The sequence below is a fragment of the Gymnoscopelus microlampas genome (assembly GCF_963454915.1).
Source record: "Gymnoscopelus microlampas genome assembly, chromosome: 10".
NCBI classification, from domain to species: Eukaryota; Metazoa; Chordata; class Actinopteri; order Myctophiformes; family Myctophidae; genus Gymnoscopelus; species Gymnoscopelus microlampas.
The window spans coordinates 40,511,322-40,527,031 of record NC_139947.1 but is presented as its reverse complement, the minus strand read 5'-3'; positions in this window follow the sequence as shown (position 1 = coordinate 40,527,031).

Sequence of the window (15,710 nt, the reverse complement as noted above, 5' to 3'; positions counted from 1 at the left end):
GGGGAATCCCTGATCTAAGGAAACTGTTCAATAATGAGGGAAGAAGCTAATCCATTAACATATTCTTTGTTCACATCAGGAGGCAATGACTCTGACAGCAACATTTTGAACAAGCTGGAGTTTATGTAACACCTGCTTTGTCAGAACAAAAAAGTGCATTATAGTAATCCAATCTACTGGAAATAAAAGCATAAACCAGCTTTTCAGAATCTGACAAGCGTCAGGAAGTATCTAACTTGAGATATATTCCCTAGATGATAAAAGGCAGTCTTGGAGATATTATGAGCTTCAAAAAGTTAAGATCAGCGTCCAAGATCACACCCAGGGTTTTGAGAGATGTGCCTCAAAGCCTTGGGGAGCATATGGAATGCAAACCTCATATCTAAAATTACCAGTAGAAACATAGAAAGTAGACGACAGACAATTAAAGGAGTAGTTCACCCAAAAAAATGTACTTATTTTATATCAATTATACACCCCATGAAGCCGTTTTTTGCCGATGACCGGGTGGCTGCTCAGTAGGAGACTCTACCAGAGACTCCGCTGGTCATCAAATCAAATGTAATCTCCTGGGGATGAAAATATACCCGCAAACACCACCACTTAACACGTCTGCATAACTGAAAAACATGCAGCTGTTTAATTATGCAACAAATGAACAGGGACAGATAGGTTGGGAGACCGATGAATAAATGGATGGGCGAGTGATAGACAGACAGATACAATTAGAAATGTTCCATCTCAGATTTGCTATTTTAGAAAAAAGTGGGGAAAAAACACATTTATGATGCTCAATCAATATGTAATTGTTGATATACAACGTTTTCAAGAATTGTCCCCAAAAATGGAAGATTGATTTGTGTTATAATAATGTTATGTGTTATATATGTGTTATAATGGCATGTTAAATATTCTAGAGCACGGATTCTGAGGGGCGCAAGCTGCCTCTAGGGGGTGTGTGACATTAATAGTATAATGGTGGTGCTGGTGTTAAAAATATTGTCAACACATACATTTCTCTGAACTTTGACCTTTCACCAAACAAATTCCTCAGTAGGTCAGTTTACTTTTTATTTTCAAACCATGTGAGAAGGTCAAATTCTTTCACTGATAAACATGAGGTAACATTTGACTGCACCGACTTGGAGACATTTCACTTCACAATCACCTAGTGAGGCATTAACTATCTCAAGAACAGCATCAACCAAACAGCTTAACAGCTTGGTAGGCATTGGAGCTTAACTCCTGCACCACTTCTTATAGTTCACTACGTTGAATAAGTGAAGATGGACAGAGTGTGAGTGGAAGAACAATAATCACACGCACCAGATGAAGCCACAATATTATTCCTCTGTATATGTAATAATTAAAATAAGAAGCAAATGCATTACATTTCCTTGAGGAGTGAACATCAGCATGCAGGTGTTGATCTAAAAGGATTTGTTTAGCAATTGTAACAGAAGTAATGTCTTGATTTTAAGATTTCTGTGTTATATTTTCTGAACACCATTTTACACCATTTTGTGTTCAGATTTGCAAAGTTATTTTCAGCATCAGCCTGGCCTACTGTTGTTTTCCCAAGAATTACCTTAGATATTATGGTCGACATTACACCTTTACAAACTGTCACAGAAAATCAAGTTAATCAATTCAGAATGTGAACTGTACAGTTACTATATGCAGTGGTCTGATGTACGGTATATGCATAAATAGTATTTTGACTGATTGTACTGAATGTACAATTCTTTGCTATAAATTCCAAACCCAAGTTTTTAGTAAGTAGAAGCCCATGAGATGTTACAGTATAATGTCATTGACAATGTAAGTATTGCAAGTCAGGGATCTGATATTGAGAAGTGCCATCATTAAAGAGCTTGCAGAGGAGGTACTGTAGAATTGGCACCTGTAGCAGTCTGACCTAGTATAGCTAAACATAAACTTACAGTTACTATTCCACCATCTTGAGGAACAGAGGTGTCATGGAGGACACATCTACAATCCAACAGTCCGACGGCACAGGCGTGCCAGTTGTATTCTGGCAGTGGACTGTAACAAGGCTACATAAAGGGGAGAGATCAGGGAGATCAGGGAAGAAAAACTCAGTTTAAAAGAAATGAGTGTCAGAGTAGAGTAATACAGTACTCTACTCAATAGTGGGAGCTAGGCACAACGGTCTGGATCAGGTCTTGCCGTGGTGCATATCAGTGCATATCTAGTTAAAAGCAGTGGTGGAAAGTAATATGAAAAACACTTGAGGAATCACACCAAAAACCCTTTAGGTGTACAGCTTTTGTGACAAAAGCTTAAAAGCTTTTAGAATTTTTGGGAGAAAGGGTTTAATTGTACACTTTGTGGCAAAAGCTTTAGTCAAAATGCTAATTTGAAGAAACACTTGAAGATTAAACATTAAGAGGATTATACCAGGGTCAGTCCACCCTTAGGCTTCTGCACCCATGTATAACGCACAAACTTTTTTTGTTGGTCTTTTTTATTGCGCTTTTTTTTTCTCTAAGCACCTTAACGTCTATAAGTATATCATGCACAGTATACATACATTGCTGCTATGCTCAGGCACCTTAGTCTGTCTCTTATCTCAGGTACTTTGTAAAAATTTTACAAAGTACAAGTTATCTACATATTTAATATGTAGATAACTTGTTTTTGGCTTCTATTGTTCGATCTCCTTCCCACTTGCCCCCCTACCCCTCTTCTTCTCTCTCTCCCCACTCTTCTTTCTACGGAATTTAACGTTGCGATGGGAATGATGTACAAAAACAAATTTCACCCACTTTTTTACCTTGTAAACCTGTGATGTGACAATAAACCTGATTCTGAACTAAGTACATTGACTCAAGTACTGTACTTTTTAGATATTTTTACTTTACTGGAATACTTCAAATTTTCAATCATTTTACTTCCACTACATCTCAAAGGCAAATATTGTACCTTTACTCCACTATAATTATTTGAAAACTTGAGTTACTAGTTACTTTGTAGATTTTGATTATTATTAAAACCACTTCAGACCTATATATATATATACACTTTGGCAATTTGAAAATCTACAAGCTCAATTGTGAGCTTGTAGATCTGCTATTTTCAAAAGATTTTTATACATTTGAAAACTTGTGAAAGGAAATGGGACATTCTGCATAATGAGTACTTTTGGGTACTTTAAGTAAGACTCAAGTCAATCTTAAATTCCAAATGTTTACTTGCATTTCTTCATTGCCGTATTGATACTTTTACTTAAGTAAAAAATAGTACTTTTTCCACCACTGGTTAAAAGCCATTTTAAAACTCTAGGGGTGTTGCACTATTGCCCCTGGCCATGTATGAACCTCTGTTTAAACCTCAGAGAGAAACGGTGAAGGTATTTCTGATGACACTCTACTATGAAAACATACATGCTTTAAAACAAAACACACTTATCATTGTACTATATCTGTGTGTGATCGGTACTTTGGCTAACGCAGCTACAGACAGACATGCAGGCAGGCACGCAGGCAGGCAGGCAGGCAGACAGGCCCGGCAAACCAAAAACCTCTCTAATTAGAGGCTGTCTGAGAACTGTGTCATTACTCATTATGGTAAAGCATGGAGTTATCAAGAGATTAGCGCTGTCATGACGACAGTAAACTGACAGTATACTGTCAACCCCTATCATCATTACTTTTTGGCTAGACTGCAACATCGAGCCCATCCCTAAAAACGCGAATGCCTGCGACTGAGTCGCTGAGTGGCGAAGTTATAGCCAATTGCAGAGCAATCGACCCTCAAGGTTATGGGATTTATCCTCAGTTGGCCTAAACACAAACAACCAACCGTAGAGCGATCATGCATCCAGGCAATGGGATCAAAAAATAACAATGGAGGAAACATGATATAGGTGGAAACTATCTCTATTTCACCTATATAGTCCAACAAACAGTTAACAATTTAGATGAATTGCAGGTCATGCAGTTGAATCATCTTGACACCATATTATATTGGACTGGGCAAAGTGTGTGTGTGTGTGTGTGTGTGTGTGTGTGTGTGTGTGTGTGTGTGTGTGTGTGTGTGTGTGTGTGTGTGTGTGTGTGTGTGTGTGTGTGTGTGTGTGTGTGCACGCGCTTAGACAGAGTATGGGAAAGAGAGAGTGAGGCCACAACCTTTTCTTTTCTGTTGTTTAATAACATTAATGGTACGTTCTTAAAAACATGAACATCCTATACACTGTTCTTCCAAATTATTTTAAAAGAGATTTTTTGTCATTTTCAATCTAAGTTCTTTTTCTCTTTTACTCTCAGACCATGGAATTCTTTTCAATTTGTTTTCTTGTTATCTTTCTGCGGGAGGACAGTATCAGTCTGTTGTACTGTTTAGTATTAATATGCAGCTTTTCATTTAAAAAGGGAAAAGGACATTTTCACTTTTTTAACCGGTCAAAAATGTCTCACTTTACACAGATACAGTGTACATAGACAGGCTGAGAACAGCTACAGTATCCAATCCAAATATAGTACTTATAGCACATTCTAATTCACAACATCCATTCCTAAACCCATCACTTAACCATGCACTTAGTAGTCCATATCCAATATCATATTGAGGACTGACTCTTGCAATGTAGTATTGTGCAATATACACATAACATGTATATGTACGCACATATGTATGTTTTGTGTTTGTTTTTGTGCTTTTTACCCCTTGTTCTCCCCAATTTAGTCGTTATGCCAATTCATTCCACCCCACTCACGGTCCCACTGCTGTTGTATCCTACTGACTCACCTGCCAGTGAGGAGCCCGCACTGAGAGGATGTATAGACCCTCCATCTTACTCCTCCCGCCCACTGACACCCGTAGGAATACGTGCAGTGACAAAATATCCCCCTCCCCGACCGGCTTCCCTCCCACGAACACGGGCCAATTGTGAAAATATCAGTGGTGGAAGAAGTACTCACATTTCTTACTTAAATAAAAGTATCAATACCCTATTGTAATTAGTTGATTCATTGATTAATTGATTAGTTGATGCAAAAGATATTTGCATCAACAATGCAACAAAAAGTACCACAAGTAATAGTACTTAACATGAAGAAAGTCCCATTTCACAAGTTTTAATACAATTTATAAAAATCCTTTGAAAATAAGTATCGACAAGCTATCAACGCGTCGCGATGTGACGTGTTGTGAGCTTGATCGGCTATTTTCAAATAGCCAATTATGTGCATATCTACTTATATAATCGGCAAGTCACTTCCGCGCGCCGCTGACGCTATAGCCACAGCTCTGTAATCGAGTAAACACAACGCCGACACACCACATCTCGCCAACACAGTAGCCACGGTGGACGCGCTGAATTTACGGGTGGCGTAGGGCACCTCTCATTGCTCACGACAGTTTCCACGTCGCAACATAATTAATTCTACTCACCACATTTCGGACAAAACGGAAGGGGAAACAGCTTCGTACCGTTTACCGTGCGCACCACCGAGGCAAAACAACACGCCGCCGCCATTGGGATGCCAGGTTGGCATGCCAGGTTTTCTAAAAACAAGCGCCAGAAACAAGCAACCACCTTCATGAAAAAAAAAAACACCACCGAAGGGGTCCGTCATCTTCCACAGGGGTCCCTGCGCGTCCCGACACTCCACAGGGGGTCCGCGGACCCCCAGCAACATAAAAAATATAATTTCTTCAAATTATTATTATTTTTTTTACTTTTGCACATTCTAATCCGACGATTTGGGTACCCCAATATACACGCGCCCACGCTGGGCCCCGTGCGCGGCTGACTCTAGTGTATATATATATATATATATATATATATATATATATATATATATATATATATATATATATATATATATATATATATATATATATATATATATATATATATATATATATATATATATATATATATATATAGGTCTGAAGTGGTTTGTAATAATAATACAAATCTACAAAGTAGTTCAAATAATACTGGAGTAAAATGTACAATATTTGCCTCTGAGATGTAGTGGAGTAGAAGTAAAAGTATTGAAAATTGGAAATACTTCAGTAAAGAAAAATACCTCAAAATGTTACTTAAGTGCAATACTTGAGTAAATGTACTTAGTTTCTTTACACCACTGGTTCGTATAGACGCTCGACAAAGCCGGATGCACCGAGATGGATTTGAACCCAAAACCTCCACGGTGGTGGGCAGGCACTTTACCACTGTGCCACCTGTACAGCATATGTATGTTACTATACTATTTTACTATTACCACACACACACACACACACACACACACACACACACACACACACACACACACACACACACACACACACACACACACACACACACACACACACACACACACACACACACACACACACACACACACACACACACACACACACACACACACACACACACACACACACACACGACCTATAAACTTCTGATTTATGAATGCTAGGGGGCTATACTAGAATACATGAAGTCATCATCTTAAATTTTATTCTAACGTAAGATTTTTATGATGTTTTTCACATAGTAGATGTGTTTGGGTATGTGGTATGTATATCCAACATCCTGTGTAATTGTTGAGTATTTTATTCACAAACAAACTAGAGAGGATTTCTCAAAGCCCTAATCTGGGCTTTTTTCTGACCATTGTGGCACTGGGATGCCCCAATTACATACTGTAGAATCTTAACGCTTTCGAAGGGGTGGAAATTCACGCAGGAATTCCCAAAGCCCTAATCTTATTTTTTTATGACCTTTGACATTAAAGCCAACATTTTTGGCTTACATTGCACATGTTTTATTTCATGTATGTGGCATGTGGTAATGACATACTGAAATGCCTTAAGACTCTGACCTATATATTTACTTATCGTTAAATGTGTCACTGATAGATAATTAGACAGGACTTTTGGTTGTCTATATTCACTTGAAATGCTTTCAGGCATTTTCATGTGGCACTAAGCTACCAGGATGGCTGGGGGTGGTAACAGGGTGTAATTTTGGCTCGTACATCAAATCAATTCTTTAAACTTATGACTGGTAGGTGATTAGACAGGAATTCTTCATTTCATCATTGCAATTAAGGCCACAGAGATGTGCCGGAAATTCTCAAAACCCTAATCTTGGTCTTTCCGACTCAAAGCATGTTGCCTTCTAGTGCACATCCAGTGTCACGCTGGATTATACGGTTATTAATTCTGTAACTATATATTCACATATACTCTTTAATCTCCTGACAGGTACTCAGACAAGGTTAATTTGCAATTTATAATCATTTCACACTAAATCTATCTCTGTCACACAAAATAGTTTCGGATGTTAATGAGGCAGATTGACCTCATCGACCCCATGTCGAGTACAGGACTTCTTTATAATTAATTTAATAACATATTTGAACCACTATAGCTATATACTTTGTTGACTGGGGTCCCCCAGGGGTCTGTCTCTTGAATTGCTGAATATAAGGACGCAAGGGTTCAAGTGGTTAAATCAGCAATAGTTAGAAATGAATAGTATTTTCAATACACACAGTAACACACACAGACAGGAAGTCTATAAACCCTGTCATTTTCTGATCCAAGGCACCTTATTGCCTTCCGTAACACACATATTTGGTATGTGGCAGTCAGATGCCCCATGCAATTTTTGAACAAGCCTATATTACTGACATTCTATATACTTAGGAGTGGAGGAATTTTATAAGCCATATTCTTCTGACCATAGGCTACATTTCACATAGGTTTAAATTGTTATGTGTCACTTCTGCTCAGTGACACAGTAGCAGGCTGTGGTTGTGCTGGTCGGCGCCCAGGTGTGTGTGTGTGTGTGTGTGTGTGTGTGTGTGTGTGTGTGTGTGTGTGTGTGTGTGTGTGTGTGTGTGTGTGTGTGTGTGTGTCAGAGAGAGAGAGAAACACTAGAGCATTGTGGAAGAGCACTTTCCCCAGATAAAAAGCGCTAAGAATAGCTTGATATTATGATTTTACTATTTTTCTTCCCTTTATAATATACGTTTTTTTTAAAGTCTTAATTATAACAGTGTGGTGTTTAGGTCCCTGTCTCTGTAAGTACTAATGATGACCTAGGATCAAATCCCCAAATCTTCCCTCCCAAAAAATAAAACACTGCAAGCAAGGGTCAAGAGTTAACTACATACAGAAAGTTGGGGTGTCTGGTGGTGCAGTCAGTGGTAAAGTACGCGCCCACCACTGTGGAGACTGGGGTTTGATTCCTCCACAGTGCCTCCGGCTTGGCCGGGCACACTATCAAATACAATTGCCTGTGTTTGTGGGTGGCAGGGATTTGTGTTGCGGCTGGGCACTTAACCGAAAATATATTGAAACAGACATTTAGAACCAATAACCGACTTCATCAAGCACATGCAAGTTTTCTTTCCTTTTACATTTATTTTTGGGCTTTTATGCCTTTATGGATAGGACAGTAGGCTGACAGGAAATGGGGAGAGAGATGGGGAGTGACATGCAGCAAAGGCCATCGGGATCGGGACTCGAACCCGCAACTTGTTGTCAGGCTACATTGAGCCTAGGTGCCTGGACCGCTAAGCCAGCGGTCCAGGCCATTGCACATGTAAGTTAATTCCATAATCGACAAGCAAGGTTTAATATAGATTCATATCGCCCAGCCCTAGTTTGTGTTCTTTCACTCGCTCGGTGAAACTCCTCACTGTCAGGCGAAAAGAAATGACCGGCAACTCCATGTGAGTGGGAGATGTTGTCTACAACCACCACAGGCCAACAAGTGAGGGTTAGCAGCAACAGGGACAAAGTTGTAGTTATTTGTTCAAGGGGAATTGGTTTAACGACTAAATTAGTTTGGAAAGAAAACAGGTAAGGCATTGAATCCCATAAAGCAAAGTGAGCTTAACTCTGAGAGAAATAGAAAACGATACAAGTTTATAATAATCACATATTAATATGTGGTCAATATACAGTACTGTGGTCGCCAATATGCAAATCCGACATAACAAATACAGTAGAATGTTAAAAAACAAATTGCATATTTTTTGTTGTTTTTTAGCCAAAATAGTCGTTATGCCAATTGATTCCTCCCACACACATCTGTGTGTTGTCACCGTTGTTTTATCCTACTGACTCACCTGCAAGTGAGGAGCCCCGACTGGGAGAACCTAGAGCCTTGGTCCTACTCCTCCCACCCAACATTTCCCCCGCCTGGCTTCCCTCCCCCAAACACGGGCTAATTGTGTTTGTATAGACGCTCGACGAAACCGGATCACGCACCACGGTGGGTTTGAACCCACAACCTCCGCGGTGGTGGGCAGGCACTTCACCACTGCGCCACCCAAGCGCCCCAACGATAGTGTTTTTAGCCAACAAATAAAGATATACAATTAGAGGTTAGTTATGAACTCACTAATTAGTCGGCAGCTATCCAGCTGAACTAGTAACCCAGCCCAACATTGTCACCACTGCATGAGAGACGTTTATCATCAGGGAACTGCATTGGGCCGAAGACTTATGGGATTCCCCATGACCAAGTGTGTGTCTGAGTGCACAGCTAAGCCAGACACCGCTGGGCCAATCAACGTCAAACTTTGCATGCAAGATCCCAGTAGGCCAAGCAAGCCACTCCACTTAATTTTTTTCCTCATGGTGTCATTATACCAGGCTTTTACCGTAACTTTTGAACCGTATGTCGTACAATCAAAAAATGTATCATGATGCAACTCTCCACATAGGCCACACCCTTTTCCTACCATTTAGCATTTTCTTCTAAAAATGAAACCTGGATATTTTGTCCAAAACGATTGATACATATTATATGTGGAGGCATGTGGTAACCATTTATCATTCAGATTTCTCATATCCCATTCCAATTTACTATGATTACCTTCTAAAGTTTGTGGGGGCCTATTTTACAAAATATTAAAAGGTCGACATATCCCAAATATTAATCACAAATTGAGGGACCTCTAAACAAAAAAGATTCAAAAGTGATTTCATTGACACCCATGTTACAAATGTGAGAAATATTGTTTTCACCAAATTAGAAAGAAATGATGTTGAGTCATGTGACAATAACGTCAAACAGGGTTTTGATATTACATACGGTTTGCCAGTAATTGCCTTTTAAAAATTGAGGGCGGGTCTATTTTTGACAAAAAATGCCATATACTGTATCATGAACAACACATCCATGGAATTGCATGTTGAGGGCCAACTATAGATTGCACATCCAACACATCTTCTGCACATACTGTAGGGAGCACCACAAATGCGCAAAAGTTGAACCATACAGTATGTCGCATAATATCATTTCCCCCTGTAACTTCTTTGTGTCCTGCCAGCTGCACTGACACAGCCCTGGATAAGCCACCCAGCCTGGCAAAGACCAGCACTCTGAGGAGCATCCTTTTCTAGTTGTATAATGTTGCAAATATGTGGTCAGTGCACTAATAGGCTGAGCTATTGAGCAAGGCACTGCTAAACCTCAGCAATGTGAGGTGAGGGGGTTAAATACCAAAATTACAGTAGACTTCAAATGAAAAGCTGTGCAGACACACACATTTTACTTATTCTGAATCTCCATTGTCCCATATGATAACATGTTTAAACTGTAATGTGCTGTATTGACGTACATTATGTGTTAAGTTAATAAGGCCCAGCTCAGTTCTTTATGAAAAACACCACTGCCAGTGTCTAACACATTAGCAAGCATGCAAACACATCACAACATAGTGCAGTATTTCACGTATGCAGCCTTTGTTTCTCCACAGGAGCCACGCCTGTTTAGTCTGCGCATTTTCACCAATCTCATTTTATTCCTACATTTGATTTCTGTCTCCGTTTCTCAGCACTGGCAATAATAACAACGTTTCTGTAAACCGTTCTCAGACTGCGGTTCATTTCCGCCAGCAGCCAGTATCTTCTCCCATCAGTCAAGTGTTTCTGAACAAGAGACAGACGGCAAACAAAACTGGTCTGAGAAAAAAAGGGAGGGAGGGACAGAGAGACGAGAGGGAAAACAAGAGAGATGTTGGATTGTATACAAAGCAGAGGGTATGGTGGCTTATTTGTCCCTTTTGTGGTGTGCTTGTGTGTGAACACGATTTTTTTTATTTTGTGGTGTGTGCAAGATGTTTTTTTCCCCCTTCTTTTCTTTTGTGGAGTGCGTGTGGGAACCTCTGAAGAGAGATGGAGTGATTCCTGAAGTCAATGCTATCAGCCTCCGACACTCTCACACTTGGCCAGAGATCAGGAGGGGTTGGGGACGATAACATTTTGGAGAGGAGGGTTAAGAAGTGTTACGTGGTCCTGACTAGGGCTGGGCGATATGACTTTAAATCAATGTCACGATTATTTCAAACTTTTGCCTCGATTACAATTAACAAACAATTATTATTTTTATTTTTTAATAGTTCAGATAGTGAAAAGCTCACAACGCATCACAATGTGACAAGTTGTGAGCTTGCAGATCGGCTATTTTTGCTCACTACTATTGTACAACAAAGTATAATGGCGTAAGTGGTTAATCAGACCTGTTAGTAACAAATGGAATCAACAGGGCTACTTATCTTGGCCAACTGAATCTATCTTAGCTATTGAACCTTTTCTTTGCAGGCTTAGAGGTACACTGTAGGTTAACTGGTCTCTGCCTACTTTACATTTTTTGTCTCTTTCAATATTTATTAACCTGATCAGGTCCAAAACACTCTCACGCAACCAACAAAAAAAAAGCATTGCTCACACGCTTTATTGTGCGCAGAGGTTCTGTTCTAACCAAACCTGGCAACAACAGGACATCTGGTCAATGTGTTTCAATGAGAATGCGCGCGGGAATAAAATCTTCACATGCGCGAGTGCAGCATCCATGTGTAGCCAGTGAGAACGGCTGCATTCATTAACATGGAGGGGAAGAAAATCAGCGTCTGTGCGCTTATGCTTGCGCGCCTGATGGGTTTCAAGCGTCACTCTCTGCCACATTGACTTATGTTCAAAGTTTACTGCGTTGAGGTCCATGAACCCAAACAGTGTGTGTAAGGACAAAGCACGCCTAAATAATTAAGAAGTGCACTTTAACGCCAAACTGATCAGTCGGTAACATAGTTGGAAAAGAGCATTCATAAAACCTCACCAACTTTCCCTGCCATAAACAAACGCATACAGTACAGTACTCACAAACCACACACCCCTTCATAGATATCGTCACAGGTCATACTTTACACCTCCAGTCACTAGTTTAAAAAGGGACTTAAGGCTCCTGCATGCTACCAAATGAGGTGATCAGCCTATCACCTTTTAGGTGATAAAGTGATCACGGTGGTTTAGATATTAGGCGCTCATAGTCGGGGTGATGTCCTTTAGGATTGACCCTGCCTCCCTCTAGTTCAAATGCGCTCTCTCTCGCTCGCAACTTCTGTAAACTGAATCACACTAATAGTGAACACCAAACTACAGACACCCATTAGAGGATAGTGAACAATAATGGAATGTGCCACCAAGGTCCATGTGGTACTTTTTCTGGAGTTTATTCTAAAGAAATGGTATCGGTTCTGCATGGATATGGCAGAATAATAAAGGCTTTTTATTATTTTTATGCCTTGACTTACTTTGGAAATACTTTGATGGAAAAGAGGACCTTCACTCCCGACAGCCCACCAGTGCTCCTACCCTCTCTGCTAATCCTAAACAAAAGAAATGGTATTGAAAAAGGCCTCTTTTTTTTAGGGCGCTCGGGCGGCACAGTGGTAAAGTCCCTGCCCACTACCACAGAGGTTGTGGGTTCGAATCCACTGCGGTGCATCCGGCTTTGTCTGGCGTCTACATGAACACAATTGGCACGTGTTCGGGGGAGGGAAGCTGGGCGGGGTGGGTGATATTGGTCATTGTGTGTACTCCTATGGGCTGGGACGGCACCTGTCAGCAGGGAGTGTTTGGGCGGGAGGGGTAGGACGAAGGCTCTACGTCCTCCTGGTGGGGGCTTCTCACTGGCAGGTGAGTCAGTAGGATACAACAGCAGTGACAACACACAAATGTGTGTGGGGAGGAATTAATTGGCACAACGACTAAATTGGCTACTCTAAATTTAAAAGAAAAAGGCCTTCTTTGATTGCAGGATTGTTAAAGGACGACTTCACCACTTTTCAACCTATCTTCATATAATAGGTCCTCACTAATGCTCATGATAAAATGGTACAATTTTTTTCTAATCAGTCTGTGTCTCAGAGGAGGGCTGTAGACAGTTCAGAAACCCGTCTACCAGTGACATCATCGATGGGGAATCCAAGCTAATAGAAACTGCAGGCTTTGTATTCCTGGAAAGTTGCAATGCAATAATAGATCCCATTGTTCTCGCCTTAATAAAAATCTGAATATTTTTTTTAAAATCTTTTTGGGGAAAAAATCCTGCCTAACGATGATGTCACTGGTAGACGGGTATCTGGACTGTCCACAGCCCTCCTATGAGACACAGACCAAGTAGATTTTTTTTTTATCATTTTATCATGAGCATTAGTGAGGACCTATTATATGAAGATATGTTGAAAAGTGGTGAAGTCGTCCTTTAACAGTACAGGTATAAGGTTAAGCTAAAAGGATGACATAAAAATCCCCAGGGGGCTTGTTTCCATTAGGGAAAGAAGATCATGACTGAAGGACAACATCTTAACATTGGTCACGGCTATGCAGTTTGTCCAAAAGCAGAAGGCATATGAGAATAAAGAGGGAGGATGGAGAAAGTGTGGATCTGAGAGGAGGCTTTTCCCTCTGCCTGCCAACGGGCACTCAGGGTGGTGAGGAATCACCCTAACCTGCAAGCCTTTATCTTTATTTAGCATATGTTGTCCAGATGTTCTGGAGATGTAGGAATGCAACGCAGGATTGGGTAAATCAAATGTCACATAATATTAGTTGTCCATGTAAACCGGGTAAATAATCTCGGTAAAAGAAGCAGATTCCTGGCTAAATTTAAAAAGTATTATTTTACAAGAAACCCATCTGCCTCAACAAAGGGCATTCAATTGCAGTCCAATTTGAATGCCATAAAGATGCCAGGGACAAAGAGGGAAGGCGTATGTATTGTATTCATTACAGCTAGAAAACAAAGTACTGATACTGATCAATGTACTGTACTGTTTATGCCCCTGCCCAGAGATTTCTAAATGTTTTATTTAAAACTCTGTTTGACATTATTGCCTTAAGGGACTGAAGGTATTTTGATATGACTTTGATGTGGTCATGAATACATTTTGATACAACAAGCCTCAAGAAAAACAAGATGAATTTGACAAAGTGTATTAGCATCTTAGTGCAGGAAACAGGACTAATTGATGTTTGGATTAAACGTCACGTAGAGCTACAATTTTCGTCAAATGCCTTGTGGTTAAAGTCATAGTGGTTTTAGATGCTTCCAGTAAAGAGATTACTTTACAAAATATAAGGATAAAGATACATTCTGAACTAGATTAATCCTCACAAAATGTGAATGGGGTGATTGTGGATGCGTGCAAACAGAGGGCTTTCTACGAAGCTTTGGGGGGTAAGCTAGGAGGAATCAATATTCTACATAAAAAGCTAAATGGGAAACAGAGTTAAAGATTGAAATAACAGAGGAAGAATGGTATCAAACATAAGAGACAACATATCAACAAATTCACTAGCATCCTGCCGGCAGAACCTGACTCGCTTTTTCATAGCATCTGAAATAAAGGCAGGCAGAATCAGAATCTGCTTTATTGTCACATCACAGGTTTACAGAACTGAAAAAGTGGGTGAAATTCGTTTTTGTGTATAGTTCCCATCGTATCCTTATTAGCTTTCTGCATAACAATGCTGGGGGCTGATCACACACGTTTCTTCTGTAATTGTACAAAGATGAGGCTATATTGGGAGAATATCGATGCAGCTAAACACATTTTGGGATATGAAATCCCAAATACCTGCCCTGTGATCTTGGGAGCATTGATTGAATGTTGTGAGGAGAGAATTGATTTGAACTTCACTAAAGTTTTACTTGCAGCAAGTAAGAAAGCCAAAAATGGTCTTAACATACAGTAAACACCCCCAAACAGGAAGGCATTTTTGTTATGGAAAAGTTTACATATATTCAAAGAGGCTACACAAAGACATGTTTCCCTGTTCTTTGAAAGTGCATCCTATGTATCTTACGGTATTGTTTTTTTTTGTGTTGATAGTGATGTGCTGTTCTGTTTATATCTTTGTTAAAAGTCAATAAAACAGCAAGGAAAAAAAGTGGGACTAAGTGTTATTTTGCCCTCTACTCCTGTGGCTTCCAGGCTGTTGTTGTTGTTTTCGTAGTGGATCAGTAGGGGGTGATTTAGCTCTGCGGTCTGTGACCTTTCACTCTGGGGACAAACACGTTCAAAATAATTCCTCCTCCAGCCAACTGAGACGGCAGCTCCCTAACTCAATGGTAACATTGAATCAGAAGTAGTGGCCCAGTCTAATACAGAACATGTTCGAAGAAGAGTGGGGCCTAGCCAATGCCAATCTACTCATTATTTGTGTCTTTATATGTACAGTATGTCGATGGTGTTACTGGTATGTGAGGAAATTAAATCTTCCATCATTGACAGAGATTCTATATAAATGTGACTGGATTTTGAGTCATTGTACTGAGCCATGTGGTAAACCATAAAAACAACAGTAAGTAGGAGAGAACAAACCAGAAAAGATCAGCTCATTCCTCAGAATTCCCTCACAAACATAAATAA